This window comes from Equus asinus, chromosome 12 (genome assembly GCF_041296235.1).
Source record: "Equus asinus isolate D_3611 breed Donkey chromosome 12, EquAss-T2T_v2, whole genome shotgun sequence".
NCBI lineage: Eukaryota > Metazoa > Chordata > Mammalia > Perissodactyla > Equidae > Equus > Equus asinus.
Genome location: NC_091801.1, coordinates 36570626 through 36585131, shown reverse-complemented (window position 1 = coordinate 36585131; position 14506 = coordinate 36570626). Strand labels below are relative to the sequence as shown.

The 14506-nt window shown below is 35.7% G+C and overlaps 2 long non-coding RNA genes across 2 annotated transcripts in view; one reads left to right on the top strand and one right to left on the bottom strand.

The window, feature by feature from the left end:
- Positions 1 to 226: 226 nt before the first annotated feature.
- The window catches only part of LOC123275851 (uncharacterized), a 45419-nt gene continuing 31139 nt past the window's right edge, over positions 227 to 14506 (bottom strand). The window contains exons 2-3 of the long non-coding RNA XR_006511970.2: positions 2763 to 2874; positions 227 to 823 (exon numbers count right to left, since the gene is read on the bottom strand). This is a non-coding gene — a long non-coding RNA (uncharacterized lncRNA). The remainder of the gene's footprint in view (positions 824 to 2762; positions 2875 to 14506) is intronic.
- The window catches only part of LOC139039904 (uncharacterized), a 69975-nt gene continuing 58229 nt past the window's right edge, over positions 2761 to 14506 (top strand). The window contains exon 1 of the long non-coding RNA XR_011493247.1: positions 2761 to 2857. This is a non-coding gene — a long non-coding RNA (uncharacterized lncRNA). The remainder of the gene's footprint in view (positions 2858 to 14506) is intronic.

Here is a 14506-nt window from a genome sequence, read left to right as displayed (position 1 = left end):
CCTCCTCTTTTTGCTGAGGAAAGCTGGCCCTGAGCTAACATCCATGCCCATCTTCCTCTACTTTTTATATGTGGGATGCCTACGACAGCATGGCTTGTCAAGCGGTGCCATGTACGCACCCAGGGTCCTAACCAGCAAACCCTGGGCCACCGAAGGGAACGTGTGCACTTAACCGCTGTGCCACCTGGCCGGCTCCACATTTCCCTAAAAAGAAGAATCATATTATATATCTGCATTTTGCTTGTTCTCTTTATTTAAGAATTTATCATGAATATCAAAAGATTCATATTAAGAATAGTAAAATTTTAAGATTTTTATTTTAGAACTTATTCATACAAAGTTTACTTTCAAATTTAATGTATTACTTATTGGATTTTTTATGTAGCTTTATTTTTCTCCTCTTCACTTTACTCGATAGTGCATGAAATATGCGTAGCCAAATAATTTTTAACAGTTATGAAATTAAAAGCAGTATGAGAATGCTTTCACAGTGGAATGAGGTGTGGCGCAGAGAGTCTGTACCAACCACAAGTACCAAATCAGACGATGGCCCCAGATGACAGAGGTCATTATGCATGAGTTCATGTTCTGGCTCTGCCACTGAGCATCTGTGTTCTCTTAGGCAAGCCACTCACCACTTCAAGATGTACAGATGAGACATTATGTGTTAAATGACCTCTGAAGCTTCCATGAGTCTACTTAGAATGCAGGTATAGGGTATTCCAGAAACGGGAATGCAGATAAGTTTAAATATGTAGGAAAGGTGCTGGCATCCTCAAATTCCGTTGGGCTTGTTTGAAGACAGCCTCCATTCTTCAGGTTTCTATGCACAAAATGGCAAAGAAAATTTTTGTCAGTGTTCTAGAACCTATTCTTTCACAAACAAACAAACAAACAAAAAAATGGCTCCTTTGGAGAATCTATTTTGGCCACTACAAGAAAACCAATTAAAAAGTAACTACTTCTATTCCTCTATTTCCGTATAAATGACTTTTCCTGTCTAAATAGGTCTACCTGTCACTTTGTAAACAGTTTGTAAATATAAGCAAACACCAGTGACTTCTACCCATGTTTTTAGCTTTTAATGGAAAGTGTAAATATAGATTACTCAAAAATGACATACGAATAATCATCAAAAAGTGAACTCCAGGGGCCAGCCCCATGGCTGAGTGGTTAAGTTCACACGCTCCACTGCAGGTGGCCCAGTGTTTTGTTGGTTTGAATCCTGGGTGGGGACATGGCACTGCTCATCAAACCATGCTGAGGCAGTGTCCCACATGCCACAACTAGGGGGACCCACAACAAAGAAGATACAACTATGGACCAGGGGGCTTTGGGGAGAAAAAGGAAAAAAATAAAATCTTTAAAAAAATGTGAACTCCAAAAAAAATTATAAAGGTTCACTCTTACCACCTGAGACCTATTGAACAGGTTTTTGCCACTGATAAAATGTATTATAGTGTATCAGTAGATGCTAAAAAAAATTATTACGTCTTCTATTAGAAATCAATGATCTCAGATAAATAACCATGAGCATTGACCAATAAAACATTCAGTAATGATGGAAACGTTTAATATCTGTGGTGTCCAATATGGTAGCCCCTACTGAAATGTGGCTAGTGCAAATGAGGAACTGATGTTTTTGTTTTACTGAATTTTAACTAATTTAAATTTAAATGGCTACATGTGGCTAGTGGCTACGATATTGGACAGAAAGATATAGATATCTTGGGACATAAATTTTAATTAAGTTCTCTCTATGGTTAAATATTTCTAAAATATTTAATGAACATTGATGATATTTTTCCTTCTGCAAGAGAATAAAATGAATTAATGAACGTTATAATTTAAATTATCTGAAAAAATCTCCACAAAGAAATATTACTAAACTTTTAATTAGGTTTAACTTTAGCAAAACAGATCTTCATAAATCATAGTTTTAAAGTAGAAGTATATAAACTTCTACTTTTGCTCTAAAGCACTTTTTTTTAAAGATTTTATTTTTTTCCTTTTTCTCCCCAAAGCCCCCCAGTACATAGTTGTATATTCTTCATTGTGGGTCCTTCTAGTTGTGGCATGTGGAGTGCTGCCTCAGCGTGGTTTGATGAGCAGTGCCATGTCCGCGCCCAGGATTCGGACCAACGAAACACTGGGCCGCCTGCAGTGGAGCACACGAACTTAACCACTCGGCCACGGGGCCAGCCCCTCTAAAGCACTTTTTAAAAGCAGTGAAATCATGGCTCATCTGAAGAAACGTTAACAACTTAAAATATACTCATTCTTTACAGCCTCAGAACATTTAACTACAAGTTATTGTTTTTTGCAAAATGTTAGTATCTAAATATTAACAAACTATGAGAAATGTTCAGGCAAGGTACTGGGGGTTTTTAACTTCTTTTATCCATCATTACATATTTATACTTAAAATAAATGGAATTAAGTGTAAAGCTTGAGTTAAAATAACAATTAAGAAACACAATTAACATTTAAACTTCTTTTAAAAGTTAAAATCTCTATGACTTTAAAGCAATTATAAACTATAATTTTCACAGATCTTTTAAAATTATGGTTTTTTACAATGTTTATTGAATCTCACTCAAGTTTTTAAATTACATAAAAATATACAAGTGCTATTATGCTTAAGGAAGCACACAATGTACTTCACAACACAGGACAAGCTGGACAAGTGTCAAAATCTCCAAGAAAATAAACTGTGAAAACTTATATGTATTTAACTATGAATTAAGTACATGAAAACTGACCAGTTTTTGCTCTTTTTCTTCCAGTTCACCTCCATGTGGCATCTCAGGAAGAGGAAGATATTTTCCCAAGAGAAGGCAAAAGTTGGATTGTCCTGGTAAATCAGATTTTACGCTATAGGGGCAGAAATTGTTATACTAACAAAAATGAAATTAGAACACTGTCATTCCTCATGATACAAACAAGCATTGGGTCAGACATAAGCCATCTCAGAGATCTGGTTAAATTAGAGAAAGTCTCATGATTTTGCTATGTGTTTGCACCCTGGCAACAGTCTGTCTATAGCCAAAACATCTACCTTAATGGCAAAGAAATAAAAACAATCCTGGAAGCAAAAGACATGTTTAAGTGGTTAGCCGTGATTGAATGAGTTTATCAAGAGACACAAGAATCCACGAAAATTACTAAGAGCACCATGTCCACCAAAAATACCTGGCTAATTAATATACTAGGGAATACTGATACAGTATCACAATTACTGGACACCTTACAATTGGTAGAAGCATGTTCATAGGTAGCTAGCTCCATTTTAGTCATTCAACAAGTAGGTTCACTTTAGCCATTAGCAATAAACTAACTAGGGTAGAGTTATAGAAAATTATAAGACAGTGAAAGGTCCCAAAGGATAAAACTTATGGGCACTAAAATGAAGCATTTTTAGGATATTACCAAGAAACCAATTCTAAACTCCAAAATTAACCCACAAGGGGAAAACAAATGAGTAAGAAGGTTTTGAAATATAGTTATCCAAAGCAAAATAAATTAAGCTGAATATGGCTTGAAATAACTCAATTTGAGAATACTATAGCCTCCTTAACATACAGAGTTGATAAAGTATCCTGAAACACATATCCCAGATAAAAACCTCTTAAGACACACAGGAACTTGAGTAATTACTCTATCAAATGAAATTAATATCTAAAGCATATTGTTATCAAATAGATAACTTCAAAATTTAAAAGTGAACAATTCCAATTCCAGTCACAATAGAACAACTGGCATTGGCATTGGGCTTACTATTCCACCTTAAACAATTATAAATATGTGAATCAATCACTTAAAATAATTACACAACAGACATCCCAGGTCTGTGACCCTTGAGAGAAAAGACACATGAGATGAGCTCCAAACTGCAGCACAGAAAAGTAGCTTGAACAAAAAAGCACTGTTCTTGCTGGATAGAGGAAACAAGTATCAGAGTTAAGGGCTGCTGAGGCAACAGATACTTTTGGGATAATATACTGGAGAAAGATGAGCTATGTAGAGAAGGATCTCCAGACATCTGCAGAGATGTCTGTTTGAGTCTTTGGGCCATTACTAACCTGCATATATTCAGGGCAAGACTCCAGGAGGCATGGTGGAGAATAGCTACTGGGGATTGGGAGGTGAATGAAGGACCCAGAGATCACTTAATGCTGAGAGACACTGAAGTTCTAATTATCTAGAATAAGTGGCTTTACTGAACTCCACCTGCATTCAGCTGAGACCCCAGAAAGACCACACTTTAAAAGTAGTGAGCCAGCCCTGATGGCCTAATGGTTAAATTTCTGCATGCTCTGCCTTGATGGCCCAGGTTAGTTCCTGGGTGTGGAACCACACCACTCATCTATCAGTAGGCATGCTGTGGTGGTGCTTCACATAGAAGAACCAGAAGAATTTAAAACCAGACATAACTATGGGCTGGGGCTTTGGGGAGGAAAAAGGAAGAAGATTGGCAACAGATGTTAGCTTGGGGTGAATCTTCTCCTGCAAAAGAAAAATGTAAAAGTAGTAATATTTTGACTTTAGACTAAGAACTACACTAGACCTACCCAAATACAAGCTTCAACAGGATAAAACTTCTCAGCCAGGAAACTGCTACCAGAAAAAACTCAACACTCTAATAAAGATCACAAAATATAGGCTCTCAACAATGTAGCATTTATAATGTCTAGTATAAAACCAAAATTAGTAGGCATGTAAAGAAACAGGAAAATGTGACACATAATCAAGAGAAAACTGTATGTAGGAAAACAACCAAAGATGACATAAATATTGGAATTAACAAATATTTTAAGATATTAGAAAATGTATTCAAAGATTTAAGGAAAAATATGGACATAATAAATAAAGAGGAACAAAGAGTTTGTATACATTACCTCAAGTCACCCAATCAGTAACTAGCAACACCAGGTTTCAGACCCAGGCCCTTGAATTACAGAGGCCACGCTCATTACAACTAAGCTGGCCTAACCACAACTACTTGCATTGCTCTACCTTATATCAAAAGAAAACTGACTACTTAGTACACTAAACTGAGACATTATGTTGAGTTATCCTCCCAGACTGTTAACCAAACTGTAGGTTCTTGCACTCCTTTCTAATACCTGAAAGTTAACACACTCCAAGCATTATCCGTACATTTTCTAGCATGACACCATAACTTGACTTTTTTTCCAGTAAAAGAGAATTTGTCTGACAGTCATTTTAATGAACTAATCTAAGCCTCTGTTACTCCTACCTAATTAATAAATAAAATAACTTATGGCCTAAATTCAGTAGTTTCCATAACAATCATTTTACACAATATCAGATAATTGTGATCTTACAGAGGCTACTTTCTATGAAGAGGTTGAAATACAAAATAGAAGCTTATCAGAACCAAACATTTAGAGACACATTTAAGCAGAATATGACAAGACTTTTAAAAAGACACATTAATGGTTTTCTCTACAGGAATTTTCAAATTATGAGGGCATCAAAATGTAAAAAGTACTACATTCAATTCCTAAAATTTTAGAAACTTCTCCCTCTTTAATTATGAGATTTTTAAAAAATGTTAATATTCAAAGGGAACACAGAACATCTACTATTTCCCTCCTCTCCTGAAACCTTTCTTTCCTATGGCTAATAGTGATAAGTACTTCTCATTTCATATATTTCTCTTTCATTATTTACATCGACAGTCTTACAAATTCCAGAAATGTCAGAGATAGACATAGGCATTTAACATAAGCTTTGTGGATGCCCGAGAATTATAAATAACTCTGCCTGCTTGGACCCTCTAGCAGAATGGAGGATGACCCTCCAGATGGAGCCCTTCCCAGACGGATGACAGCTTTGGCTGATATTTCTGTCTTTTTGCATCCCCTGCACTTTGTTTTCTTAATCTTTTATGAATAGTTCTGTGGACAGAGGGAACCATGGCCATAGTACCATGAAAGAATATGAGCAATCTGGAGAAAGAAAACAAAGTGAAGAATGAAGAAAGCATGAACTAAGAAAAGTCAAAATGACTCTTTGCAGGGTATGCAGCCACTATGTTCCAAGGCAGAATCCAACTCTTTTGAGTCCGTTGTGTCTAATGTATCACATCTAGATAACTTGCTGTCAAAGATATCAACTGGGCAAAAACACTGAAGTAATGGTAAAAAATAGATTGTTTTCTTTTATAATTCCCTTCTATTGTAAATGTTTTTCAACATAAAATATAAACTTCAAAAATAAAACACACGTTTTCTCACAGGTAAAAATTCATGGAGAGTGCTGTCAGCATCATGGCAGAGTGAGCTCTTCCTTTAGTCTCTGTCCCATAAGATACAACAAAAAGGACATTCACAAATCAACAGGGGACATTCACACAACAGACATGTGAGAGATCCACACAGCCATATGTCTGAAGTTGGGGGTGCAAGACTCCCCCAAGAGGCAGAGGAAGGAGGTAAAAAGATCTCCCCCACCCTCACAAGTGGCAGTGATCTAGGGTGTGGGACCTCACATGGCAGCTGGTGCATGACTCTGAGAGGAGATGAGAGAAAAGGCAGCCCTCCATGGGAATGCTTGCACTCTTGGAGTTGCCTCACAGCCTGTGGGAATGCTCCACACTGAAGAAGCTAAGCAACTGCAGGGGCATCTAAACCAAGCCAAGCAGCCCAAGCAGGCAGACAGTGAGTGCAGACCAGGAACGCACAGGATTGTGCGAGCAAAATAAAGTGCCTCTCCCTGCTTCTGCCTGGTGCACCACCTTGGCTGGCCAGCTAGAGTAGGGGATCCCTGCCAGAGAGCATATGGGCAAGTGAAGACAGGTCCTGTTGGCACTGTTTCCAACAGACAAGCACATCTGCCAAGAGTCACAGCAGGCTCAGAAAACACAGCTCCTGCCCAACCTAGCGGTAGAAGGTGGAATCTACACAAGATATGACCACCATGTGATGGCAAAAGTCCATGCCATCAAATAGCATGAAGAAGTATATTAACACAACAAACCAGAAGGAAAATGACAAGTACCCAGAAATCAATCCTGAAGACACAAAAATTTACAATCTAAATGACAGAGAATTCAAAATGGTTATCATAAAGACTCAACAAGTTACAAGAAAACTCAGAAAGACAGTTCAATCATGTCAGGAATAAAATTAATGAACAGAGGGAATTCTTTACAAAAGAGACTGAAACTATTAAAAACTCTGAAAGGTTGGAGATGAAAAACACAATGAATGAGATAAAGAAGAATTTGGAGTCCTTGCAAAAGAGTGCTGATATTATGGAGGACAGAATTAGTAATTTAGAGGACAGAAATATAGAAATGCTGCAGATGGAGGAGGAGAGAGAACTGAGACTAAAAAAAAAACACATGAAGAGATTCTCCAAGAAATATGACTCAATTAGGCAATGCAACAACGGATTATAGATATTCCAGAGGGAGAAGGGAGGGAGACACAAGCAGAGCTTATTCAAGAAATAATAGCTTCCCAAACATGGGGAAGGAGCTGGAATTACATGTAAATGAAAGTAATAGAACTCCTAATTACATCAATGTAAAAAGACCTTCTCCAAGGCGTATATTAGTAAAAGTGGCAAAAGTCAATGACAAAGAAAAAATATTAAGGGAAGCAAGGCAGAAGAAAATAACCTACAGAGGAACCCATATCAGGCTTTCAGCAGATTTCTAAGCAGAAATCTTCCAAGCTAGGAGAGAATTGAATAATATATTCAAAATACTGAAAGACAAATACTTTCAGCCAAGAATACTCTATCCAGTGAAAATATCCTTCAGATACAAGGGAGAAATAAAAACTTTCCCAGATAAACAAAAGCTGAGGGAGTTCATTGCCACAAAACTCCCTGATAAACAAAAGCTGAGGGGGTTCATTGCCACAAAAGCCCCCTACAAGAAATGATCAAGAAGGGCCTCATAAACAAAAGAAGGAGTTTACAAAGACTTGAGCAAGGAAATAAACAGACAGACGAAATAAGAAAATTGCAGCTTTCTATCAGAACAGGTTAGCCAACACTTAGTTATAACATTAAGGATAAAGGGAAGGAAAGCATCAAAAATAACTATAATCACTTCATTTTAATCACAAACTCACAACACAAAATGGAATAAGTTGTGACAACAATAACTTAGGGAAGAGGAAAAGGATTGAAACTGCTTAGACTAAGGAAATAAGAGATTATCAGAAAATGGACTATCTTATCTATGAGATCTTTTATAAAAACCTCACGGTAACCAATAAACAAAAATTCAGAACAGAAACACAAATGACAAATGAAGAGAAAACTGAGAAAATCATCATAGAGAAACACCAAACTGAACTAGCAGTCAGAAATACAAGGGACAAGAAACAAAGGAAATAAAGAACAACCAGAAAACAAATGATAAAATGGCAATATTAAGCCCTAATATATCAATATGAAACTCTAAATGTAAATGGATTGAATTCTCCAATCAAAAGACACAGAGTGGCTGGATGGATTAAAACACAAGACCCAAGAACATGCTGCCTCCTGGAAACACATCAGCTCTAAAGATAAACAAAGTCTCAGAGTGAAGGGATGGAAGATGACACTTGAAGCTAAAGGCAAACAAAAGAAAGCTAGTGTTGCATACTTACATCAGACAAAGTAGACATCAAGGTAAAAAAGGCAATCAGAGACAAAGAGGGGCAGGATATAATGATAAAAGAGATACTCCAAAAGAGGACATAACGCTTATAAATATATATGCACCAAACACTGGAGCACCAAAGTACATAAAGTACTATCATCTGACATAAAAGGAGAAATTAACAGCAATGCAATAATAGTAGGGGACCTGAACACCCCACTTACATCAATGGATAGATCATCCAGACAGAACATCAGAAAGGAAACAGTGGAGTTAAATGAAAAACTAGACCAGATGGACTTAATAGATATACATAGAACAGTGCATCCAAGAACAGCAGAATATACACTCTTCTCAAGTGCACATGAAACATTCTCAAAGATAAACCGTATGTTGGGAAACAAGGCAAGCTTATATAAATTTTAAAAGAGTAAATCATATTAAGCATCTTTCCTGATGATAATGCTATGAAACTAGAAATCAACTACAAGAAAAAAGCTGGGAAAGTGACAAATATGTGGAGATAAAACAACATGCTATTGAACGACCAATGGATCAATGAATAAATCAAAGGAGAAATCAAAGAACACCTTGAGACAAATAAAAATGAAAACACATCATACCAACTCATATGGGATGCAGCAAAGGCTGTCCTAAAGGGGAAATCCATAGCAATACAGGCCCACGTTAACAAAGAAGAAAAGTCTCAGGTAAGTAATCTTAAACTATATCTAACAGAACTAGAAAATGAAGAACAAAAAAAATCCCAAAGTCAGCAGGAGGAGGGAAATAATAAAAAGAAGAGCAGAAAGAAATGAAATAGAAACCAAAAAAACAGTAATAAGGCTCAATGAAACAAAAAGCTGGGTCTTTGAGAAGATAAACAGAATTGACAAACCCTTAGCCAGACTTGCTAAGCAAAAACGGGAGAGGGCTCAAATAAATAAAATTAGAAGAGGAGAAATTACAAAAGATGCCATAGAAATACAAAGGATTAGAAGAGAATACTGTGAAAAACTACATGCCCAGAAACTGGATAACCTAGAAGAAACGGATAAATTCTTAGACTCATACAACATCCAAAAACAGAATCAAGAAGAAGTAGAGAATCTGACTAGACCAATTACCAGTGAAGAGATTGAAATAGTAATCAAAAACCTCCCAAAAACAAAACTCCAGGACCAGATGGCTTCTCTGGAGAATTCTGTCAAATATTCAAAGAAGGTTTAATAGCTTGTTCAAGAAATGTCCCTCGTGAAGTTGAAAATTAGAGTACATACTTATTTAATCTTAGAAGAAATAAATATTGCTTCATATTTGATCCTAGATTATCTAAGATACTATTGGTTTCATATAATTATACTTTTAAAATAAATATAATGTGTTACTTATGCATCGAAATGAAAATTGATTTTTATGCCTTTTGTAAGAGTTAATATAAATTCACAAACTAGAAAAATTTGTAAAGCCATGTGTTCCTCTTTTGTTATTTGTTTTAAAACATTGATACTGTATATTCGTAAGGCCAGGAGGAAAAGTAGGTGGACAAGAAGAAGAAAATTAAAAAAAATAATAATTTTTGTTACCATAGCTGATCTCTTTATACTTCATCATGACACAGACTTTGATATATTCCATTTATAAAACTTGGACTATGATCTGAGTATATGAATCCTGTAGGTCACTATGAAATTTGATCTTGGCAGGTATTTGTTACCCTCTTCAATGTTAATTATGCAGTTTAGAATCCAATTGTTTTTCTGAGAAGTGTGATTTGAGGTTAATTTCTAGCAAAGTGAAAAAAAAAAAGACAGCATACTCTCATGGGGAAAGTATAGTTTATAAACCGAAGGAAGCTCATTTACTGTATTTAAATTTCAATTGCCGTAGTTTATGTCAATGCATCTTTATGACATAAACTTTGACCAGCAGGAGGAGTCAAAACGGTTGGTACTCGGTTTAAAATTTTAAAAAGCAACATGCATCTGATGACTTCTGAATATCAAGAGCACCAAAGCTTGGTGCCAGTTGATTGAATTCAGATGTGGTTTCACCTGGAAATCACTGCGGCCTCTTTTAGTTATTAGATGGCTGAGGATATTGGACTATGAAAATCTTGATATGTATGGAAAGTATGCTATATTTTAAATTTCTTTTTTCTACAATTTATCTCTCCCATACTCTCTCTTCTTCCCTCTGAGTTATAAGAAAAATATATGCTTGTATTTATTTATTTATTTCAGAAGGATATTTAGTAAAATGTAAAAGTCTGCCTCCCCTATCCTGCTTCTCTCCATTCTACTGTCTAGTGATCTTTAAAAATTGATGTAATCCCATGTATTTCACAGGTGTCAAAAATATTTTTCCTGGTTTGTTCTTTGTCTTTTGACTCTGTTGTGATATAAAATTTTTACTTGTTTGTAGTAAAACATATCAGTCTTTTCCTTTATGGCTTCTGGCCTGGTATGATACTTAGGACAGCCTTCTATGCCTCAAGTTTATCAAATAATGTGCCCATATTTTTTCTGTTATGGTTTTATTGTTTTCAATTTATATCTTTAACCTAGCTAGAATTTCATTTGATTGTTTGTCTTTTCTTCTCCTTTTTTGTTTTGAAAGTCCTGAGGAAAAGATTTGGCTTATTATTTTTTCTTAAATAATTGATGTGCCAGTTGCCCTATCTCCTTTATTTTGCTTTTAAAATATCACAACCTTCTCTCCTTTAAGTTCAAATAAAGAACAAGCTTTTTATGGTCGCTGTTTCAACTCTTCTACTTTTTGATCCTACAACAAATGTTTGTGGTGTCTCAGTAGCATTGATAAACATAGCTCCAGAGAAAATTGTCATAAAAGAAGGAATTTATTGCATTTCAATCTGCTTTTCATCTGAAATAGAATGCTCCTCTGATTTACTTAAAAGTGCAATAAAATGGTTGAGGAAAGCTTTTGATGGAGAATTTGTTAACAACTGAATTTTTATAAAGCCGTAAAATGGCAGGTTCTTGGTTATAGGAAAATCCTTTTGTCCATTTGGAAGACAAAGTAAAGCATACGGTTTCAGAACTCAATTAATTTTAAACCAACCATAACACTGAAGCTAAACTAGGAATGCACGTTTCATTAAAATTTTAGCTACATCCTGAGTCCTAGACGCTTGCCCATAGACCAGATGATGAGGGGAAAGCAATCTTCTGTCTTGGCTTTGTATGTGGACACTTGGAGAAGCCAATCACCCCTCTATGCTACAAACTGACTGGCACAATCACCTATAGTTATTTCACAGAATAAAATATCCTTTTGTTGTTCCTATTCTAATCCCCTTCCTGCCCCTTTACTTGTAAACTTCTGATGGAAATGATAGGAGCTAAGATGATTGTCTCAGGGACCAAGGACCACATAATTTGTAGTTGTGATAAATTTGGTCACAGAGAAATAAATAGGTCAAAAATAAATCACCGCCTATTGTAACTAATGGATTCTGTCAAAATTGAGGACTAATAAGTTAGAAACTTCAAGCAGCATGATGCCGTTAGAGATGTGGAATAGTTCAATGGTTAAAAGCACATGTTCTGATGTCCAACTCCTTCAGTTCCAATTTTGGCCCTATTGCTTGACAGCTCTGTGTTACTTATTATTTATTGGCAACCATGTACTATTTAGTCTCATTGGCTCTCAGTTTCTTCATCTGTAAAAATAGGTTTGTGAGGATAAATTAATACAGGTAAAGCATGTAGCATTCAATAAACGCTGGTTAACATTCTTTTAACTTTTTGTTCTGTAAGAGGGACATTGTCTTTCAGAATCCATCACTTCAGCGTTCAAAATTGTAAGATAGTAAGATAGTAATTTAGGTAATTGTGTGTCAGGTGACTTAGAAACTGTGGAGAAGAGTTGGACACTGACACTCCCCTTCTATGTCCAGACTTCGGCTTCCTATCTGTGTTCTACTTTGTTGGAAGCAGTTTTCAATTACTAGTAAGGCCTAAGAAGTTCTCCTTTACGGTCTTGTTTGCTTTACACGTGTCTTCCCTCCCCACTCAGAATAGATACTACATCATTTTGTAGAAACTACAGGAAAGTATAAAAGAGAAAGTAAAAGTCAAGTACAATTCCATCACCCATAGAAAATCTCATATAAGATTTAATATTTACTTCCATGCTTTTCTTCTTAAGATTCAAAGCTATTTTCCCATATTTTTATATGTTCATAAAAATATTTCTAATTGTTGCACAATATTCTTTTATATTTCAACTTTAATTTATCCAACCATTTAGATATACCTATATATCTATATAACTATAGCTATTTATTTCTTAGTTTTTCTTGCTACAAATAATGCTGGTAACATCTCCTTTTTTTGCATCTTTGATTGTTTCCCAAGGAGAGATTTCTGAAAACAGACTCTCCTCTGAGGGTATAATATTACTGAGGACTTTGGTACATACTGCTGAAGTATTTCACAGAAAGTTTGTGCCTATTTATAGTCCCACCAGCTGCATTGCAGCTGCATTCAGGATACCATTTTTTAAAGATTTTATTTTTCCTTTTTCTCCCCAAAGCCCCCCGGTACATAGTTGCATATATTTTTTGGCTGTGGGTCCTTCTAGTTGTGGCACGTGGAATGCCACCTCAGCATGGCTTGATGAGCGGTGCCACCTCCGCGCCCAGGATCCAAACCATGGAAACCCCAGGCCTCCGAAGCAGAGCACGTGAACTTAACCACTAGACGGGGCCAGCCCCAGGATAATGTTTTTTAATCTTTGCCATTTTGATAGGTAAAAATGTCGTCTATTCTTGTTTTATTTGCATATCTTTGTTTAATAATCTTTGATTTTTTCCACGTGTTCTTTCTTAAGAATCCATTCATATGTCTTTTTAATTAAAGATACACCTTGTCACTATTTTTAAATCTGCTATCAGTTTGTGAGACTTAACCATCAAAATAAGTAAATTATTATTTGTATTTGTGCAGCTACATGTACTTAATCTTATAGATTGCAATTTGTCTCTAACACAACTATGGCATCTGAATTAAGATAAATGCAAATTTCATTTGGGACTATTTTAAACCTACTTGCATCCTGTTTCACCTTTTTTAGGTGCCCATCTTTGAGGTTCTGTTTGTGTGGATGCTTGTACCTGATTATACACGATCTCTTAAGAAGTCCTACCTAGGCCTACTTTTGTATGTATTTCTTTGAACTGAGGCATTTCTTGACAACTTACCTCATCAAATTCTACCTGCCTGTCACACTAATCTCTCAGGGCTGAAGGATGTATTGTTCTCTAACCAGATCACAATGTATGAGCAGACTTCCTCTCCTAGATAGGGTAAATTGTTAGCATATTAAGGAGTGGTTTAACATCAAAAATTTACAACATAGTATATGGCAAGTTAGAAGAGAATTTTTAGGGAGACAGGTGTTCTGACACACTCAGATAAGACTAGACTACCAGGTAGATATTAGCATCCTACATAGCTACAGAGTGAACCTTCAGTTGCTTTTAATTTACAATTTTCAAGGTGAGATACGGTTTTCCATTGATTCATGCATCTGTTAGAAAATGCATAAATCTTCAAATGTTGGCATGTTAACCATCTTGGATCTCAAATACTAGGAATCACCTGGCTTTGACAGAGTTAAAAAGAATAGTAACGAACACTCTAAAAGAGCTAGAAAGTTCCAAAGAAGGGCAATTTAAATGATTGAGATTCTTAAACTCTGCAAGATGATGGAATAGAAATATTGAGCCAGATAAAAAAAATTTGTCTGAAAGGTCAAATGCTGATGAACGAGAAAGATCAAAGTTTATACAATGATAAAAATTGAAAAGAATTAACAGGGAGATTTGTTAAAACTCTCAGTATTAGAATT